Here is a 16,296-nt window from a genome sequence, read left to right on the forward strand (position 1 = left end):
AGTATAGACCAAAATGCAAAGTGTAATATTTTTCTAAATCATCTACTTTGTAAAGGATTAAGTGTCATACATGTTTTGTTCATCAGGCTGTTGGTTAGATTTGGCTGGAGCTATTGGGACTGAGCCTAAAGGAAAACTGCTGTAAAATAATGACCTGGAGCCACTTCCAGCTTGTGTCCAGTGGGTCAACACCGGCCCGCACTGACACGTGTGCGCGTTCACGCCACTGTGGGCGTCGTTTGCGGAACAAATAGACTCGAATCGGGTATTTGTGACGTTGGGTGTGTTTAAGATGAAGCGCGCCTCGCCTCGATTTCCAGACGAGACCTGGCGGTGGCGTCCGAGGGCGGAGAAAGACACATCTCAGCCCCGAGAACAGAGAGGAGCCTCAGGTCACGCAGCGTCTCACGTTTGTCAGAAAGAGTTTGGGAATAAAACTATTTTAAAAGTTTGTGAACACATTTCTGCTTCTCCCACACACCAGACAGACCCATCACTACAGCTGAAATAACAGACTCTGCTCTTACAGTTTAGGATTAGAATAATACACTTATGCTTATGTTGAACACACTGGCACTTCCTGTCAAACATGAAGACTCATTTCTGCAGATTTAAGTAGATCTTGGTGATGAGACAAAAGGATGCAGGAGCTGCGGAGCGTCAGGGCAACACGGTTCTGATCTAAACACAACTCAGATCCAATCATCTGTCAGTCCTCTGTCAGCGCACGTGTTTACAGCACTTCATTTCCCACAATCCCTTTGGCTTTTGTAGTTCAGGCAGCCGAGCGAGGCGGAGAAAAGCAACTTCGCTCTCCTCCCCAAGGCGCTCCAGCCGCCTCGGTCTCATGAGAATACGGGCACCGTCGCACAGGCAGCCTGCAGCCGCCTCGCTCATCTTAAACACACCTAGTGCGAGGCTTTGTTCAGTATGCAGGCGTTACGTTTCGCTCTTAACGAAATTTGTTCCAAAACGGGTACAAAAGGTGTCACCGCTTCCTCTACATCTGTGCTGTTTTGTGCTGTAACGATTTCCGTTTGTGCTGGTTCGGTTTTTAAACTATTACAAACTTTAGAGCCTTGAGGCGTCACCCTCGTCCTCCTCTGAGGCGCGCGCACGTGTCAGAGGCGCACGGCAACACACACTGCATGCAAAAAACAATCATCAATATCTCAAAACGATAACAGCACAAACGAAGATTTTCACAGCACAAAACAGCACAAACGATTGACATATTTTTCATTTAAATGTGAGTATGACGAGGGCCAGGTTCACTCTAATGGTCCGACCCCGTGCTCTGGTGCGGGGCTTTTAGGCTACTTCTCACAGAATAAGTAAATAAACTCACTGTGGATCAGTCGTAGAACCTGCTGCTCTCGCCTCTTTAGCCGATTCTCACTCGTCTGGTAATGGCGTCCCTTTGGCAAAACTTAATCCATAACAAAAGTAGCTACAGCCAGGGCCGTAGCCAGGATTTAAAAAACAGTGAGGTCCGGATAATTCTTTAAACCGGGGGTCTGGGGGTCCTCCCCCAGGAATTTTTTAAAGATTCAGATGTCATTTCCTGTATTTTAAGAGATCAAAAACATGGCTGTGCGTCAGCCTCACTACAACAGCAGCGCCTTTAGGCCAATGATACACTCTCCGCGTGCATTCGCAAGGCTCGCTTCAGTTGGCTCCCTGTTTATCAGATGAGCGCGCTCTCGTGCGTGTACACTGCAGCCGAGGCGGCGCGCCTCAGCCCGCAGCCGCTTCCGCTCCTAAACTCAAAAATGCGCCTCACGCGCATTGTTCTCGTCTGCGGCTCGCGGTGCGGAGCCGATTTCTGTCCGAAAATGTATAAAACACATTATTACTAAATAAATAAAAGATTGTCCTGCATTGTATGATTATTTATATGAGTGTATACAAGTTTAAGATTATTATTATGATTTTTATTATGATAATTATTATTATTACGTCTAGTATTGGGTGCTTATTTCATAAAGAGAGGAATATTGCCTGACATATGGCAGTAAAGCTACACCACCTTGTCATTTTTCCACATCAAGACTTTCCCTCACGTCACTCTGCTGCTCTTTTTTTGTGGCCTCGTCACTTTTCCCAGAAGGAAAGCAGTGAAGGTGGATGACATCAAGTTGATTGAGGCCAAACATGCGTTCAGTTCAACAAAGAATCAGGTGGAGTTAACAGCGTGGCTCGCCGGCAGTGTAGGCTACATGTACGCGCTCTGCGCGAGAGAGCTCGGCCGCTCAGGGCGCTCGGCTCTGAAAGGCGCGTGCAGTGTATCACTGGCGTAAGAAGTGCGGGAAGCGCGAGTTTTTCACAAATTTATGCGCAGAAAAACGGGACAAATAATTTGCAGTCTGATACACTTTGCTTGCGCCAGAGGCCTCAAGCCGGAAATCTGTCCCCGGCTGGAATACTTTAAGCCCTGCTGTTAACTTTAACTTGGCTGCATCTGGTTTAGCCCCTAAACTCCCACCTGAACCGAGCACATTTTCTCCAATTTGGTTTTACCCCAGTCCAAAAGCTTCTGGAAAAAAGCTGTGAAAATAGCAACAAAACTGAGACGAAAACAATGATGGAAATGTGACAAAAAAGCGAAAAAAAAAAAAAAAAGTGACGAAAAATTGATGAAAAAGTGGCAAAAATGTGACAAAAAATGACAAAAATGTTTCAAAAATGAGTTGAATACCCAACAAAACAATGATGGAAAAAAAAATCTGATGACGTGAGGAAAAAGATCGTCTCCGTTCAGGCGGGAGTTAAGAGGTTAAACCAAGAGCGTTCTGGACTCATTTATTTTCTACTTCTATCTTCCATCGCTCAATAAATGTTTAGTTATTTCTCCACTGAAATCAATCTCAGACGCCTGTGATGATTGGTTTTCAGGTTACGCCCAGTTAAGGGAAAAACTACTGAAAAAGGATCTTCCACATTATTAAGCAGACCATCATTTTCAAGCAATACGGGAAAGAAAAAGGATCTCTCTGCTGATGAAAAGCGTGAAATAGTTGAATGCCTTGGTCTTGGTATGAAAACCTTTGATTTCTCATAAAAGATTAAGCTTAATCATTGTACTGTTAAGAGATTTGACTGATTCAGAGACAGATGGGTTTATGCAGATGGGAAAGTGGGAAAATTACCTCTGGAAAATATGTGGAGTTTCTGACTGACCACTTTCTTCTATGGTACCAAAAGAAGAGCCGAGCTCAGCATGTCCTGCTGTAAAGAATACCTCTGCATCACTGGCTGCTATGGGCAGAAACCTGGATCAAGCAGGAACTCTCTAAAAACTCACAAGTTTATTTTTTGACCTCCTGGACCACTGAAATCTAAGTTACTTATGTAACTATAGTTCTACGAAATGTGTGTACCGCCCTTAGGCTGCGCTATTGCATGTCTCTCGGAAGCGCCAGCTTCCCGCCCTGAGAGGATCAAAGAACTGACCACCCCAATCATACTTGGGGTCCACTCACCCTTGACCCCTATAAAAGGGGGATTCTCCCTTCAATCGTCTCCTTTGAACTCAGCCATCGAAGAGAGGTCGTGCCTGCTGGGCCCGTAGCTAAGGGCGGCGCACACATTTCGTAGAACTATAGTTACATAGGTAACTTAGATTTCTACTTCAATTGTGTGCTTGCCCTTAGGCTGCACTATTGCATAAAGCAACGCGCAGCCGTGGCCGACCAATGTACTTCCAGCAGGCATGGTCTCGCATGATTGGAGGAGGCCCGTGGCAACTCTATGCATCCCAGGGAGCGGCCCAGCGCTCCCTAGGTAGCAGGGGCTCACGGGCAGGGTGAGGGGCAGCCGATAGCCGTTAACAACGCCAGAGCGCCTCACCCCGGAAAAAGACAATCAGGGGACGCCTGCACGAGCCGCCTCTCCCAAGAGCACTAGTGCAGACTCACCCCTGATAACAAGGGTGTCCGAAGCCGCCTCTTCCAATAGCGCTGGCCACCCGTGGAAAAGATATGGTCCAGTTCGGCCAGGCCGCCTCTCCCAAGATCGCCTGAGGCAACGAACCGACCATGCAGGAAAAACAGGAGCTCGGAAGCGTCTCTCCCAAGAGCGCAAGAGCACCAAGAAGGCCAAACCAATCCAGGTCATTCCCTCCCAAACCACCATAGGGTTGAGAGGGGGGGAATGACCGTCCATCACCCAAAACTGCGTGGGCAACTGAACCAGTAGCAACGTCCTGCAGATATGACTGCACAAACGTTGAAGAGGACGACCAAGAGGCTGCCATGCAGACCTCCTCAATCGAAGCGCCATGGAGCAGTGCCGTAGAAGCTGCAACCCCACGTGTGGAGTGTGCTCTGACCACTGCTGGCGGAGGGAGTCCTTGTGCCTTATATGCAGCGCGGATGGCAAGGCAGATCCAGTGGGCCAATCTTTGGGAGGACAGTGGGGCACCCTTGTTCCTGACCCCAAAGCCCACGAACAATTGATCTGAGCGTCTGAAGCTGGTAGTCCGCTCAAGATAGTGGCGTACCGCTCTGATCGGGCAAAGGCGGTTTCGCCGCTCATCCTCCGCCGACGTGTGCGGAGGGGGGAAGAAGGGCCTAATTCTGATCACCCTGGACCTGAAAGCGGGGTTGGGCCAGAGTTCCATCAACCCATCACCCTCAGGGAGTGACATGCAGGAAGAGTGCACAGAGAGTGCACAGAGATCACCCATCCTCTTAGCCGACGTTAGAGCTAAGAGGATCGCAGTCTTGTAGGACAGACAGTCCATCCCTGCCTGGCGAATGGGTTCAAACGGGGGCCCCGAGAGGCCCTCCAGTACTGTCTGAAGGTCCCAGGTCGGAACCGACCGGCGCACGGGCAGTCTAAGCCTACGAACGCCCTGAAGAAAACGCTTCACCAAGGGGTGACTGCGAGCAGTGTGGACTCCGAACCCCACATGCCCGGTAACGATATCTGCCGCAAAAACCCCTAGGGTTGCGGCGGCCCTGCCTCTCTCCAGCAGACCCTGGAGAAAACTCAGTACATCCTGTATAGAACAGGATGTAGCGTCCAGGTCCCTCTCTGAGCACCGATCAGAGAAAAGACGCCAACGGACCCTGTAAGTCCTGGTCGTAGACGGGGCCCGAGCACCCTGAATTGTGGCAACAACTGAAGAGGGGAGGCCAAGGTTTAGCAACTTCCCCCGTTCAGCCTCCAGACCATCAGTCTGCGCCCCACTACCGGACGGGACAGGAGGGCCCTCCCTGCCTGAGTCAGAGCGTCCGGTCTGTCCGGGAGGGGCCACGGATCCCCTTGTGCCATTGATACCACGTCGGGGTACAACCTGGCACTCGGACTGTCTGGGGCTATGAGCAGGATGAATGTGCCCTCTGTCCTCACTCTGGGAAGAAGAGGTGCAATGAGGCGCAGGGGCGGAAACGCGTAAAGCAGGGCGGACGGCCATGGTCGATGGGCCATGGCATCCACGCCGAGAGGAGGTCCGTCTGTTGACCTGAGCGAGAACCAGAGTGGGCACTGTGCGTTCTCTCACTGTGCGTTCTCGGCCACTGGTCTGCCGAACCGGAGCCACACCTCTGCCGCGACCTCCGGTGCCAGGCCCCATTCGTCCCGTAGGGCGCCCCCTCTGGAAATCTTGTCCGTGCCGACATTGCGAGCCAGTCGACATTTCTCCCGATTGACAACCAGCCCCAGAGAAATGTGCCTCAGCACAGCGGCCGTGTAAGCCAATCGTCGATGTAAGTGATCATCTTCATCGTCCGCTGCCCAGTCCCTTCTCGGGACAGGTGGAGATGGCGGGCTCCGTCCCCGCACCGGGGAGGCTGGAGCCGGGGAATCCCCGCTTGAAGTACCCGATTCCTGATCGGATAACTCTTGGGAGGCAGGGGCCAAAAAGGCGCGGCAATGCTCGCGCTCCTCCCGAGGGAGCGCAAGGCAAGCGGCACAGGAACCGTCATCTGCTGAGTGGCGCCGGCCCAGGCAGAGGAAGCAGCTAGCGTGCTGATCCCCCGCGAGGAGCGGCGCCGTGCAGGACCCGCAAACCCGCTGCTTTACGCCGGTGGGCGACGGGTGTTCAAGCGAAGGAGTGCGGTGAGTCATCTTCGTCAATTCTTGAAATCTAGAATCCAGTTCAGAGCAAGCTGAGAGAAAAAGGAGACGATTGAAGGGAGAGTCCCCCTTTTATAGGGGTCAAGGGTGAGTGGACCCCAAGTATGATTGGAGCGGTCAGTTCTTTGATCCTCTCAGGGCGGGAAGCTGGCGCTTCCGAGAGATATGCAATAGCGCAGCCTAAGGGCAAGCACACAATTGAAGTAGAACTGATGGACCTCTGTCAAGTGCACAGTTAACCATTCATCCATCCATCCATCCATTTTCTTCCGCTTTATCCGGGGCCGGGTCGCGGGGTTAACCATTCACTTCTTTGAATCTTCTCTGAGGTCAAATCAGGCAGCAGGGAGTCCATTAATCAAGTCTGCCAATGACACATTCAGCTGCATGAGGCTGATTCTGTCTGTAATAAAACCAGAGGAACTCCAGTCCAAAGGATTTGTAGGGAGACTTTCTATCAGGAGTTTCGTATATACGAGCTGATTGGACCGCGTTTTTTTTTTATCTGCTGCAGAGGCACAGACGGGTCTCGGCTGTGACAAACAGGGAGACCGCCGTACACTTTGTTTAAGGGCATGATAGAAGCAGCTGAGACAGAACCATCATCAGGGCTCAGGTGGAGCATGTTAAACTCGCCAGCCCCCTATTAACCTGCAAAAGAGAGCCACGTTTTCTCTCTCGCAACAAGGACATACAGTGGGGCAAAAAAGTATTTAGTCAGCCACCAATTGTGCAAGTTCTCCCACTTAAAACAATGACAGAGGCATTGGCGGAGCTCGGGGGTGGCTTTGGGGGCTTAAGCCTCGAATGTTTTTTCAAAAGCCCTGGATCTTTTTTTGACAATTTTTTCTTTCTTTTTTTCGCAAGCGGTGAAAGCATTCCTATCCGTTCGTTCAGAGAAAAACAAAACAAATGCGGCAACGTAATGCCGTAATTACCTTTCCCTGCTGAACCTCCCCTGTTTGTCTGTCAGTCGGACCTTAGCCACGCGCGTTCTGTTCAGAGCGGGAGCAGAAGTCGCAGCAGCTCAGAGGCAGAGGAGGCGAAGGAGGGTGGTAGTCTGAAATCAGGGGGGGGCGCTTGAAATCGTGATCATCTTACCGCCGGGGGTAACGTGAAACTGATTTCAAAGAACCGGGGGGTAGCCTGAAATGGGGGGTAGTTTAAAACCTTTACACCGGAGGTCTGCTCAATTTAATCAGATTCTCAAATCGTAGGTCGTGGCCACGCGTCATTTGTGTGTAGTCAATCATAAATCTGTCACGAGCGTAACTGCGTGTCCTGAAAGCTACGAAGGCCAACTTCCCCCTCCTAACTAGTGTTTACCTCACTAGCATTAGCGTTAGCATTCCTGATGCTGCGACCATAAGGTACCACGAGTTGTGTTTCGTTCTTGAGTAAACTAATTAGACATTAAATGAGCAAAGCCCCACACGTTTCCACAAATCATAATAATCTATAATAATATATTTTTAGTGACTTGCCACCATGGATATCAGGTGCTTTAAAAAAAAAAAAAAGACAGGAAGGAAACCCAGGTGAGAGAGAACAACAAAGTACAATTTCACACGTTTGTAATACCTATATGTCATAACTTTGGGTTTTTAATAATTGCTCTGGTGGATTTATAGCACAAAGAGGGAGAAATGACACAGGGAAAGAGCAGAATGAGGACAGAATGAGGAAATGGAGCAAGAAACAGGTAAGAAATAGTCAGACCAGCCCTGCCTGCTCAGTGCTTGTTTTTAGTTTGGATTACTGACATGATACAGTCACTGCGAAAAGTGCCTGCAGCTTCAATAGCCCTGCAGTTTGTTCAGTAACAGTGGGAAAAGTGGGTTCAATTGTCAAAAGGGAAAGTGTCTAAACATTGGAAGTATTTAAGTATCTGGTGCAAGTTGCAGTACTGGCCTAGGTCAATGGCTCTGAAGCAAACACCGACCTAAAAGTAGTCAGTGATTTAGTGGTGGTTCCCAAACTGCAGGGCAGGGTTCAAATTGATAATTGATCATTTTCAAACACATTCAGAAGTGGACATAATTACAACTAAAACAACATAAGTTTATCTCATCCAAAAATCTACCTGTTGATATTGTTGTTTCAGCCTCCACAGCATGCACAGATTCAAATGTGGCTCTGAGAAAATAATTATCTGCCCCGTCAAGATTAAAATCTGATATCATATTCGTATTACCTGTACTCACTGTACACAGACTATTTTGTATTATTTAGTGCTCTGCAAAGTATTACTTATTGTATTATTTTGTACTCTGCTTAGTACAGAATAATACAAAATAGAGCAAATAACGTGATAACATATCCATGCTAACCAGCTCTGTAAAACATCAAGCACATGATACCTGGTGATTGTATGTAATTTGTAAGAGGTTTTCGATTTTTGAACAATATTTACTTGTTTGTTTTTTGTTCATCTTTGCATGTTAGCACAAAGAGGGAAAGATGAGAGAAGAAAGAATGAGGACAGTGCAGAGGTGGAACAAGAACCAGGTATAAAGAAGATAGGATTGTAGCATATTAGATCACATTTGCTTGAATTTGACATTTTTATTGTTTTGCTCACTGCAGTATAATTGCATTAAAAGCATTTTCTGATTGTTTAGATAGGCCAGGGGAAGACAGGAGAGAAAAAGAACAGCAAAACAGAGCAGCATCAAAGCTAACAGAAGCAGGAGAAAGTGACCCAGGGACAGTACAGAGAGCTCCAAATGACTCGAGTGAAGGACAGGATTTACAGCAAGGAGCAGAAGGAGGCACATCAGGCTGTGATTTAGTGGGCCACAACAAGTTGTTCTCCCTCAGTATCCTCTCACCCATTTTGGAGGGCAACAGAGAGCCTTTAATAAGAATTGGTTTGAAAAGTTTAAATGGCTAGAATACTCTGTTGCCAACAGTTCTGCTTTTCCTGTCGCATCTATGGCAGGCAGAACATTCGATGTAAAAAGGATGCCCTCTGTGGTTCAGGCTTTTAAACGGGCTTTGAACACCTTCAGGGAACATGAAAAGTCTGCTAGCCATGTCTCATCTATGGCCTTTTGGAAAAGCTTCAAAACCTCCCAGACACAAGGAGACGTTCTTCAACAACTCCACTCAGCAAGTGCTGCTGAAATTCTTGAGAGGCGACAATATCTGCATAGAATTTTAGCTGTTACCAGCTTCCTTGGCCAGCAAGGCATACCATTCCGTGGACACAATGAACATGAATCCAGCCAGAACCAGGGCAATTTTCTTGAATGCACGAAACTACTGAAAAAATTCGATCCTTTCTTGAAGAATTATTTTTCCACATGTCATGCCACGTACCTATCTCATTTTTCACAGAATGACATGATCACAAGCATTTCGAAAGAAATAACTACAAACATATGTGATGAGATTAAGGCAACAGGGGTGTATGCTGTTATGGCTGATGAAGCCAGAGATGGGCACACAGAGCAGCTTGCTGTTTGTGTCCGTTTCTTATCATCTGACGGCCATGTGAAAGAAAGCTTCCTTGGAATGCAACCACTACAGACGTTTGATGCTGAAAACATAACAAACACTATTGAGGAACTACTGCAGAAGCATGGACTTGATACCATGCTTTGTGTCGCTCAGTCTTATGACGGGGCATCGGTTATGACTGGAGCAGTGGGAGGTGTACAGGCCCTATTTAGAAAACGTCACCCTGAAGCAGTGTATGTTCACTGCTGTGCCCATGAGCTGAATCTGGTCCTATGCCACACGTGCAAGGCCATACCAGCAGCCTCATCCTTCTTTGAACTGTTGGAAAACTTGTACACCCTTTTCAACAGTTCTTTGATAAATCACAACAAGTTCAAAGAACTGCAAAAAGACCTTGGATTACTCCCAACTGAGCTGGTCCAACTGTCGACAACAAGGTGGGCATGCCAAATTCGATCGGTCAAGGCTGTTCTAAAAAACCTGCCTGTCATTTTAGCCAGCCTTGGAGCTATGACCACTCCAATGTCTCACGGCCTTTTGTCAAAGCTCACACAACCCAGAAATGTCTACATGTTGGTCATGTTTTCCCGACTTCTTGGCATAACTGAAGGCCTGCATCGCTACCTTCAAGGAGAAAAGTTGGACTTGTGCAAGGCAGTCGAGTACAAGACATCAGTTGTTGAAACGTTAACACATCTACGCACAGATGAAGCTGCTGAAGAGCTCTTCCAAAAAAGTGCGGATATATGTAAGGACTGCAACATTGAGAGTCGTGCACACCCAGACAGAAGCAAAGAAAATTTGATGAATTTGTAGTTGAATCAAGCTGTGGCTCATCATCAAACCCAACCAGCTCAGCTGATTTCAGGTGTCAAATATTTTATCCTTGCATAGACCGGATGCTGAAAGAGCTCGCACATCGTTTTTTGGGGGTTGGAGAACAAATTATGTCGGGCATTGAGGCTTGCAACCCACTCTCAGAATCTTTTCTTACAGAAGAAAAAAATGACATCATTGCAAAACACTACAAGATAGTCTTGAGACCAGAAGAACTCCTCGTAGCCAAACATTTCCTGAAGAGAAGGGTGGAGACACAATCGATCCAAGACATAGCCACCGTCTTCAAACTGCTTGATGTTGACATGTTCCCGACCCTGCATGCAGTGTTAAAAGCAGCTCTGACCATTCCTGTCAGCAGTTGCAGCGTGGAGCGTTCCTTCAGTGCTCTTCGTCGTCTCCACACATGGTTGAGAAGAACCATGGGACAAGAAAGGCTAAATGATTTGGCAGTAATGACCATTGAGAAACAGTACCTCAATGATATAAATCCAGAGAAAGTAATTGATAGATTTGCCCGTCTGAAGCCACGCCACCACAACCTCTTATTACCACCTTGAAAAAGCTACTTTCCTTGATATTGTGCAGACTTCAAATGCTAATACTCCTTGTACTTATTCCAAATGCAATCGAGACCTAATTAGTTTTCTGTTCAACTGGACTTGCCAGGTGTTGTCTTTGTTGGTTTAGACCAGGGGTGCCCAAACTTTTTGTCTGTCTCTTTGTGCCTGTGAGTCGTGGGCCAAACACGGCGATGTCAAGCACGAAACACATATTCTATCTATGCAAATAACATGCTATATTAAAACAAATGGTAACTATGGCAAAAGCCTAGTTTTAGTAGAACAAAATCAACAATTGTAGCAATTTAGTGCAAATGTATGTAAAATGTAAAAAAAAACAACAACAACAACAACACCTGTCTCTACAGCACTTACAGTAGCTTTACCTTCCCGTACCCATTCATTAACTCAAAGAAAATGCCACATTATTTTGAAAGTGTCACTTCAGCATCAATTCTTTTATGAGTCAATTTTTAACATACTGTTGTCGATGTCAACAACCTTTGCAATAAAAGTTGGAAAACTTAAAGTTGATGCTACAACACTCTGTGATTAATAAATACCAAGACACCACAACAGTGTTTCCAAAAGGAGTGAAACAGCGCCCCCAATTTGACGCTGGTGGTCAAAAGGTGTACTGCATCCATATTTACCATTGAGAATGAATGGAAGAGAGTTTTAACCACACGCAGCGCAACAGTAGGTCACTCTCTGGCGGGCCAACAGAATTGTTTCGGCCCCCGGGCCCCACTTTGGGCACTCCTGGTTTAGACTTTATTTTGTACTGTCTGTCTTAGTTTAGGACAGAATCTGTGCAACTTTAGCTAAATCAATGTTCCTATGAGTGTTGTTCTGAATTAATCCTGGTTTAGTCCTGGTTAATAACTGGCTTAATCTAATACTGCCGTGAGTGAGTCCTTGTTAAAAAAAAATATATATATATATATATATATATCCTTTTGATGAATTTCTGTTATTTTTCCTTTAGACTTTAGATTTAAATGCAGCAATAAATAAATATAATAAATTAATAAAAGTATTACCATCTTAAAATTGTGAGTGTTTTAAAATTGTGTATTTTAAGAGTAAAGTAATAATCTAGCCTATTTTTTATCGTATAATAAGAGATTAACATAGAATATGTTCATCTGAAACACCAGATTACACAAAATTACATCTGTGAAATTGGGTGAGGACCCCCACACCCCCCACATAAATATGATTTCATCTTATTACTTCTAAAACCCTGGCTATGGCCCTGCTTGCACACACTTCTATAAAGAAATACAAGTATAAATCATCATTATTATTAGGCTACAGTCCTGTAAAATGCTCATTATTATTATTATTATTATTATTATTATTATTATTATTATTATTATTATTATTATTATTATTATTATTATTATTATTATATTTTATTGCATTTTCCTGTTTTCAAAATATATGGATTTCAGTCCACGACCTAAAATAATTTATGGGCTAAGCCCCTGATGATTGGAGTGTCTAGCTCCGCCCCTGGACAGAGGTCTGTAATTTTCATCATAGGTACACTTCAACTGTGAGAGACAGAATGTGAAAAAAAATCCAGGAATTCACATTGTAGGATTTTTAGAGAATTAATTTGTAAATTATGGTGGAAAATAAGTATTCGGTCACTTCAAACAAGGAAGATCTCTGGCTCTCACAGACCTGTAACTTCTTCTTTAAGAAGCTCTTCTGTCCTCCACTCGTTACCTGTGTTAATGGCACCTGTTTGAACTTGTTATCTGTATAAAAGACACCTGTCCACAGCCTCAAACAGTCAGACTCCAAACTCCACTATGGCCAAGACCAAAGAGCTGTCGAAGGACACCAGGAAAAGAATTGTAGACCTGCACCAGACTGGGAAGAGTGAATCTACAATAGGCAAGCAGCTTGGTGTGAAAAAATCAACTGTGGGAGCAATTATCAGAAAATGGAAGCCATACAAGACCACTGATAATCTCCCTCGCTCTGGGGCTCCACGCAAGATCTCATCCCGCGGGGTCACAATGATCATGAGAACGGTGAGCAACAATCCCAGAACCACACGGGGGGACCTGGTGAATGACCTGCAGAGAGCTGGGACCAAAGTAACAAAGGTTACCATCAGTAACACACTACAACGACAGGGAATCAAATCCTGCAGTGCCAGACGTGTCCCCCTGCTTAAGCCAGTGCATGTCCAGGCCCGTCTGAAGTTTGCCAGAGCACATGGATGATACAGCAGAGGATTGGGAGAATGTCATGTGGTCAGATGAAACCAAAGTAGAACTTTTTGGTATAAACTCAACTCGTCGTGTTTGGAGGAAGAAGAATACTGAGTTGCATCCCAAGAGCACCATACCTACTGTGAAGCATGGGGGTGGAAACATCATGCTTTGGGGCTGTTTTTCTGCTAAGGGGACAGGACGACTGATCCGTGTTAAGGAAAGAATGAATGGGGCCATATATCGTGAGATTTTGCGCCAAAACCTCCTTCCATCAGTGAGAGCTTTGAAGATGAAACGTGGCTGGGTCTTCCAGCATGACAATGATCCCAAACACACCGCCCGGGCAACGAAGGACTGGCTCCGTAAGAAGCATTTGAAAGTCCTGGAGTGGCCTAGCCAGTCTCCAGACCTCAACCCCATAGAAAATCCGTGGAGGGAGTTGAAAGTCCGTGTTGCTCGGCGACAGCCCCAAAACATCACTGCTCTCGAGAAGATCTGCATGGAGGAATGGGCCAAAATACCAGCTACTGTGTGTGCAAACCTGGTACAGACCTATAGTAATCGTTTGACCTCTGTTATTGCCAACAAAGGTTATATTACAAAGTATTGAGTTGAATTTTTGTTATTGACCAAATACTTATTTTCCACCATAATTTACAAATAAATTCTTTAAAAATCCTACAATGTGAATTCCTGGATTTTTTTTCACATTCTGTCTCTCACAGTTGAAGTGTACCTATGATGAAAATTACAGACCTCTGTCATTATTTTAAGTGGGAGAACTTGCACAATTGGTTGCTGACTAAATACTTTTTTGCCCCACTGTATAAGAATCAATTATTATTGAGAAAATAAATACGAACAATAGTTACGCTTCACGAGCAGTTGGTAGTTCCACGTTGAGACAACACAGCGCCTCGTGAGAGATCTCTGCCACTGCTTTGTCTCTTACACTTTTATAAACACCTCCCATGCCAGGGGGCGTCTGCGTGTGAGTCTGCAGTTAATCTCAAATCGGCCAAGGTCGGTTCAAGCTGTTCTCCACATTGCGAAAATGTATCTGCAGCGAGCGTGTCTCATCGCTTCCTGTCACTTCTTAGTTACCATTTTCGTACTCCCTGTACTTTCTCTGTTATATTTACTTGTTATCGTCGTCCTTGCATTCCAGTTACTGCTATGGCAGAAATCATTTCCGAGCAAAACTTTCAAGGCAGAGCAAGTTTATTTGTAGAGCACAATTCATACACAAGGCAATTCAAAGTGCTTCACAGTTGCATAAAACTACAAGAAAGCAAATCAAATCAATGAAACATCAACATAAAAATGAATCAATTACAGTAAAAGGCAAGAGTGCAGATGAAATACTCTCAGTGTCATATGCACGAGTAAAATTAACTGTTTTCAGCCTGGATTTGGACATTGTCAGAGTTGAGGCCTGTCTCACATCCTCATGAAGACTGTTCCAGATTTTAGCTTTAGCCTCACCGTGTTTAGTCCTGACTCTAGAAACCACCAGGAGGCCCCTCCCTGAGATGGTTCATACGGCTCTAACATGTCAGCGATGGACTTTGGTGCTAAACCATGAAAAGACTTGTAACAAGCAGAACTGTTTTAAATTCTATTCCCTGAGTGACAGGAAGCCAGTGCAGAGACCGGAGCACTGGACTAATATGGTCGTATTTCCTGGTTCTTGTCAGGACTCGAGCAGCAGCGTTCTGGATGTTCTGCAGCTCTAAAGGTGCGTACACACCAAAAGCGTCCACGCCTCCAACTGCCATGTTAACCCTATGTAGAGGTGCTTCAACGCGCCCAGAAATGCAAGCAAAGCTGTCCGCGCGTATTAAGCGTAGCAAACGCGAGCGGATGAGGAAAAACGCGCGTCAAAGCCAGGGAGAACAGCGCGGTGAGCGAACAGGGAGGCCGCGCCCACTGCTTCATGCACTCAAGTAATCCAATCTACACGTGCGTTCATTTAGCCTTGTTAACCAATCAGGGACTGACTGGGCTCAGGCGTCACCTGTTGCCTGCAACATGGAGGACAAGTTGATCGTTGCGGTAAAGGAATAGACAGAAACTTGGAGTGAGGTAATATCTTTTACTACCAAAGCTTTTTTTTGTGTCAATTTTAATTAACCTGCCCTGTGTAACCATGTGTAACCATCAAATACCACTTCATTTGCATTGCATGTTGGAAACATACAGTAACTGTAACATTAGTGAACACATTGTAAAAAATATATAGATTTTTTCAGCGTTTGAGGGACACCTCCTCCTTCTCTCAAGAAAGGGCCAACATGAGCCAGGAGCACCTGTGTCCCAATGCGTGACAGCAGGTCATCGAACAGGGCCCGGGACTTAGGGCGCACTCACACTTGTCCATCCGAACCGCGCCCAGGCACTGGAAGCCCCTTCAGCACGGTTTGTTTGTGTAGTGTGAGTACAATCAAACCATGCCCGAGTCGGACTCGGTTCCGGACTTTGGCCCGCTTGGAGGAGGGGGGCCAGAGCGCGGCTCGGCTGCTCGTGTTTGCGCACAGGCACAGATACAAGCGGCTGTTGTATGGGCGGGTGCATTTGTCACGTAAAACAGTGAGAAAAGGCTGTATTTATCAAACAGAGCAGCGGCTGCCTCGCTCTCGTCTCCCCGGCCCCGACCGCTTCTCTCCCGGGCGGCTCCCCGGACCCCCGGCCACATACCGCTCGTCTCCCTGACCGCTCACTCCCGACGCCCTCCCGCTTCACGCACGTCTCGGGCTGACTTTACGGGAGCGGCTGCGCTTCTCCCGCCCTCTCTGCTGCTGTACCCGGTTTGGCCGCAGGCTCTAGTCGGACAGATAAAACCTGCGGGTGCATTTAGATCACTTGTGATTTTGGTGCTCGTTCGTGTTAAGTGCTTTGTCGTAACGTAAAGCGTAGACTTCCAGGAGTTCACCAACATAAAGCTGTTTAACCAGTGGCCGAAGCAGCAATGAATGACATAAACTGAGCGTCATATCTTCTGTTCTCGTAGAAAGGCTCAGCTGAGCAGGACAGAGGGATGCAAACTTCTCTATTTCTCTGCTTTATTAAAATCGACTGTTATATTCACCATAGCCCTTTTTGTTAAACTGTAGTAAAAT

The sequence above is a fragment of the Gobius niger genome (genome assembly GCF_951799975.1).
Source record: "Gobius niger genome assembly, chromosome: 15".
Lineage (NCBI taxonomy): Eukaryota > Metazoa > Chordata > Actinopteri > Gobiiformes > Gobiidae > Gobius > Gobius niger.